This window comes from Polypterus senegalus, chromosome 2 (assembly GCF_016835505.1).
Source record: "Polypterus senegalus isolate Bchr_013 chromosome 2, ASM1683550v1, whole genome shotgun sequence".
NCBI classification, from domain to species: domain Eukaryota; kingdom Metazoa; phylum Chordata; class Cladistia; order Polypteriformes; family Polypteridae; genus Polypterus; species Polypterus senegalus.
Window position 1 is genome coordinate 312,169,789 of NC_053155.1, and position 6,000 is coordinate 312,175,788.

The following is a 6,000-nucleotide window of genomic DNA, read 5'->3' on the forward strand; positions in this document are numbered from 1 at the left end:
CCATAGCAGTGTCATCAGCGAACTTTTGCATGTGGCAGGACTCCGAGTTGTATTGGAAGTCTGATGTATGTTGGCTTAACAGGACCGGAGAAAGTCCAGTCCCCTGCGGCGTGATGCAACGTAGAACTGAAAGAGTTAAACGATCAGACGTATTAGAAATTCTACAGCCAATAATGGATACAAAGTCATACGTCCAAAATTATTGCACTTTACACGAAATTTATCTGAAAAACACAGACAAAGAAGTTTTCTTAGATTTCTATATGAATCCGAAAGATCATGCTTACGTATATAATAAACCAACGTGTGACGAATTGTCAGTGATGATAATTTCGAAAGACAGAGATATCTAAGACAGAGTTGATGCTTGTGTTTATCCAAAAGCACAGCACGATTCGTCACAAGAAATGACGATCACGTGGGGCCCACATGGGGGTTGGCGAGTGAGTATAGCGAGGAGAGGGCAGGACCACCTAGTTTTCCAAAACACACTCTTTTCTGAAAAGCACACCAAGCAATGTTTTCACACATAAATCAACATAAAATATCTATTGCTGAAGACCCCTGTACAGCGCCCTGAGGTGTGCCCCTCCTGTCTAGCATAACTCTTAGTAATTTATTCTGTTTCTAGGACCGCGTCACTATCAGATCACACACTGGCGACAAACAAACTGGCTCTCTAAACGGAGTTTGCAAAAACTTTTTTAACTCTCTGAGGTCTGAATATTTCTCTCTATTATATAAAAAAAATCTTGGGACGAGACGAGACTTTTTCAGAGAGATAATTTCACGTCCCGCGAGATGAGACTTTGTGCCAAGAGATGAATAGAAAACCTAACAGGTCCAAGCAGGGCCGGAAATAAAAGACAAAGAGTAGAAGAAGAAAAGACAAAGAGTAGATGACAAAATAGAACATCGTAAAGAATTCAAAAACATTGGCGCGGTACACATGCAGAGCAGGTTAGAGATAATGGAAGTACGAAAATTCGAAAGTCTTAAAAAAAATGATAGTAAAGATCGCATTCACGCAAACAAACGGAAATTATAACTCGGTGATATAATGGAACAGCGAATATGGAGATCAAATATATCGTTCGGAGACTTGTAAATCGTCTAATTCGTGTTGCCATTAGAAAAAAGCAGTGTTTCTTCCCAATGAAGAGGCGTATCCACGAGAATTAAAAGATTTGTTGTTTGGTGAAAGTGAAATCCACATACGCGAGTGGCAGAGACACGAGGTGGCTGACGGTCCACTCACTTCTCATTGGTGTGAATGCTATTGTCAGACGCAGTTCTTGCGCTTTCAGCTCCAAGCGGGGTCGGAAATACAAGACAAAGATTAGAAGACAAAGTAGAACATTGTAAAGAGGTTCAAAAACGTTGGCGCGATACACAAGCAGAGCAGGTTAGAGATTATGAAAGTACTACAATTCGAAAGTCTCGAAAAAATGATAGTAAAGATCGCATTAGCGCAAACAGATGGAAATTATTACTCGGTGAAATAACGGAACAGCGAAAAGAGATCGAATATATGGACATAGGTGATATGACACAAGTGTGTAGATATTGTTCGGATTTCAACTTTAAGTGTGAGACTTGTAGATCGTCTAATTTGTGTTGCCATCTGGCAAAGGTGGTGTTTCTTCCCAACGAAGAGGCGTATCCACGAGAATTAAAAGATTTGTTGTTTGGTGAAAGTGAAATCCCGTGAGAGAAAATTTCAAGCCTTGCGAGACAAGACTTTATGTAAAGAGATTTGGAAAAGTCCCGCCCACATCTAAAACATTTACAACCACGCAGACGGTTCAATCATCTCTCATTTGTGTGAATGCGATTGTCAGACACAGTTCATGTTGAGAGAAAGAAACGAGATTCACTCACGGGCAGTTATACGTTACGTTGTCACGATGTAAGTCCAAACACGGAATCAAAATTCAATGCGATACTGCCGAAAAGGTAAAAACGAAAAGAGATTGAATATATGGACATAGGTGATATGACAGAAGTATGGAGATATTGTTTGGCTTTAAACTTTGTCGGGGACTTGTAGATCGTCTAATTCGTGTTGCCATCAGGGTAAAGTCGTGTATTCGTAGGCGTATCCGTGAGAATTAAAAGATTTGTTGTCCGGTGAAAGTGAAATCCACATACGGTATGCGAGTGGCAGTGACGCAAAGTGGCCCACAGTCCACTCACTTCTCGTCGGTGTGAATGCTATTGTCAGACGCAGTTCTTGCGCTCCAAGTGGGGATAGAAATAAAAGAAAAAGAGTAGAAGACAAAGTAGAACGTCGTAAAGAGGTTCAAATTCGCTGGCGCGATTCAAAGCATCCTGGGCTTCCATAACACCTCAGCAGTGCCACAGGCTGATGGCCTCCATGCCACGCTGCACTGATGCAGTAATCCATGCAAAAGGAGTCCTGACCAAGGATTGAGTGCCTACATGGGCAGACTGTTCAGTAGGCCAACATTTCTGTGTTAAAAATCATTTGTTTTTATTGTTCTTATGTAATATTCTAATTTTCAGAGATACTGTATTTTGAGTTTTCATTACATGTAGGCCATAAACAGCAAAATGATAAGTAATAAGCGCTTGACATAAACTGCTCAAAAAAATTAAAGGAACACTTTGAAAACACATCAGATCTCAATGGGAAAAAGAAATCCTCCTGGATATCTATACTGATCTAGACTGGGTAATGTGTTAGGAACGAAAGGATGCCACATCGTTTGATGGAAATGAAAATGATCAACCTACAGAGCCCTGAATTCAAAGATGCCCCAAAAATCAGAGTGAAAACATTATGTGGCAGGCTAGTCCATTTTGCCAAAATTGAATTGCAGCAACTCCAAATTGTACGCAGCACTTTGTATGGCCCCTGTGTTCTCGTATACATGCCTGACAACATCGGTGCATGCTTCTAATGAGATGACAGATGGTGTTGTGGGGGATCTCCTCCCAGATCTGGACCAGGGCATCACTGAGCTCCTGGACAGTCTGAGGTGCAACCTGGTGGCATTGGATGGACCAAAACATAATGTCCCAGAGGTGTTCTATTGGATTTAGGTCAGGAAAGTGTGGTGGCCAGTCAATGGTATCAATTCCTTCATCCTCCAGGAACTGCCTGCATACTCTCACCACATGAGGCCAGGAATTGTCGTGCACCAGGAGCCACTGTACCAGCATAGGGTCTGACAATGGGTCCAAGGATTTCATCCTGATACCTAATGGCAGCCAAGGTGCCTTTGTCAAGCCTGTAGCGGTCTGTGTGACCCTCCATGGATATGCCTCCCCAGACAATCATTAACCCACCACCAAACTGCTCATGCTGAATGATGTTACAGGCAGCATAATGTTCTCCATGGCTTCTCCAGACCCTTTCACTTCTGTCACGTGCTCAGGGTGAACCTGCTCTCATCTGTAAAAGCACAGGGTACCAGTGGTGCATCTGCCAATTCTGGTATTCTATGGCGAATGCCAATCGAGCTGCATGCTGCTGGGCAGTGAGCTCAGGGCCCATTAGAGGACATGGGGCCCTTGGGTCACCCTCATGAAGTCTTTCTGGTTGTTTGGTCAGAGACATTCACACCAGTGGCCTGCTGGAGGTCATTTTGTAGGGCTCTGGCAGTGCTCATCCTGTTCCTCCTTGCCCAAAGGAGCAGATACTGGTCCTGCTGATGGGTTATGGACCTTCTATGGCCCTCTCCAGCTCTCCTAGAGTAACTGCTTGTCTCCTAGAATCTCCTCCATGCCCTTGAGACTGTGCAGGGAGACACAGCAAACCTTCTGGCAATGACACATATTGGTGTGCCATCCTGGAGAAGTTGGACTACCTGTGCAACCTCTGTAGGGTCCAGGTATCGCCTCATGCTACCAGTAGTGACACTGACTGTAGCCAAATGTGAAACTAGTGAAGAAACAGTCAGAAAAGATGAGGAGGGAAAAATGTCAGTGGCCTCCACCTGTTAAACCATTCCTGTTTTGGGGGTCACCTCATTGTTGCCCCTCTAGTGCATCTGTTGTTAATTTCATTAACACCACAGCAGCTGAAACTGATTAACAACCCCCTCTGCTACTTAACTGACCAGATTAATATCCCATAAGTTTCATTGACTTGATGCTATACTCTGATTAAAAAGTGTTCCTTTAATTCTTTTGAGCAGTATATATCACTCTGTGTGTAATGCATATATACAGGGTGGTCCAGATCTAATTATGCTGATCCAGATCGTCTGGATGACTTTGATTTATGTGGGGACGATTCCAGTTCAGCGAGAAGACGATTCTTCATGTCGTCAGTTCGTACACTTCTTGATGGTCCGGGATTTTTTGGGTGATTTTCTGTGTGATAAACGTAATAAGTTAAGCATAACGAAAATTGCATAATTAGATCTGGACCACCCTATACATAAAAGCCAAATACCACTGACTCACTCATCACGAAATCTCCTGAACGGTGAGGACTTGGCACTTAAAATTTGGACTGTAGGTTACCGTTGGCCCATAGGTGCTCGCTAAGGAACGGTTTGAAAATTTTCGTGGTCCAAGTGCGATATTTCTTATCGTTTCTTTGACCCGGTTGTGTGTCTGTTCGCTTTTCACAAGAGAACTACTTAACAGAGGGTGGCACGGTGGCGCAGTGGTAGCGCTGCTGCCCCGCAGTTAGGAGTCCCGGGTTCGCTTCCCGGGTCCTCCCTGCGTGGAGTTTGCATGGTGTCTGCGTGGGTTTCCTCCCACATTTTAAAGACATGCAGTTTTAGGTGCATTGGCGATTCTAAACTGTGCTTGGTGTGTGTCCTGTGGTGGGCTGGCGCCCTGCCCGGGGTTTGTTCCTGTGCTGGCTGGGATTGGCTTTAACGGATTTATATCGGGGTTTTTTTTTTATAATTTGCTTGAACATACCATTGATTTTGTGACTTTCTCATCGTGCTCAGTATCGTAGTTCGCTTGCGGTATCGATTGATTAGCACAAATCCAATGGAGAGAGACTAATCGGGCTGCAGGGCCCTCCTCACTCATGCGTCTGCCTCGGCGCGTAGCCTTAACTCCACTTAGTTAGCGAACAAGAGAACTACTTGACGGATTCAGATCTTTTTTTTCCTATTATTTTCTTGAACATTTTGGTTGATTTTGCGACTTCTCTCGTTGCGCTAAGAATCAGAGTTCGCTTACAGGAGTGATATATTCGCGCTAATCCAAGACGGAGGCTGCGGGCCGAGGGGACGGGGAAGAGTGACGTCAGGAGTAGAGGGCCCTCGTCACCGTCCTGTTTCACTAATATGCGGGCGAAGCCGCCGGGGATGGCTGGTACACATATATATTACTACTTTGTCCCCAAGTCCTCACTCCCTCATGCATTTCCGGGACAATCCTGACATCCTTCTCTAGTCCTCCTTTCTCTCTCATGCTCCTGTTGGTGGTGCAGGGCCATCTTAACAGCATCATAGACCCCCGGGCGGAGTCGTGAGGTGAGACCCCTGTTTTGATAGCAAAACAGAAACATACATGGGCATCAGAAACATCGTGGGCTCCTATGCTCCTGGGGCCAGTGCCCATTGTGCCTGTACATTAAGACTGCCCTGTGTGGCGTGTATTAAAGCCATCTGAATGTACCACCACGCATGTATTATGTAATTTGCTCATCACTTTGCCATTTAATTTTGTATTCTTATATTTTATAAAGGCTTTAGTAATACTGCACATTATGAAAGGCGCTATATGGAAAAAAGGTTATGTGGGGCATTTTTTTGGGTACTTTGGTTTTCCTTCTACATCTCAAAGATGTATATCTGTCAGCGATGGACTGGCACTCTTGTTTTTGATTTGCACCTGATGCAAAGCCCCCCAGACTACCACACTCCTGAATCGATTTAGGTGGGTTTGACTGCTTGGTTCATCTTGTCAGATTATACTGCACACTTGATTTGCTTGGCAAAGCTCTTTATCTTCACGCGCACTTCATAAAGTTCATGCCGATTGCTTGGCCAATCGATTGAACTT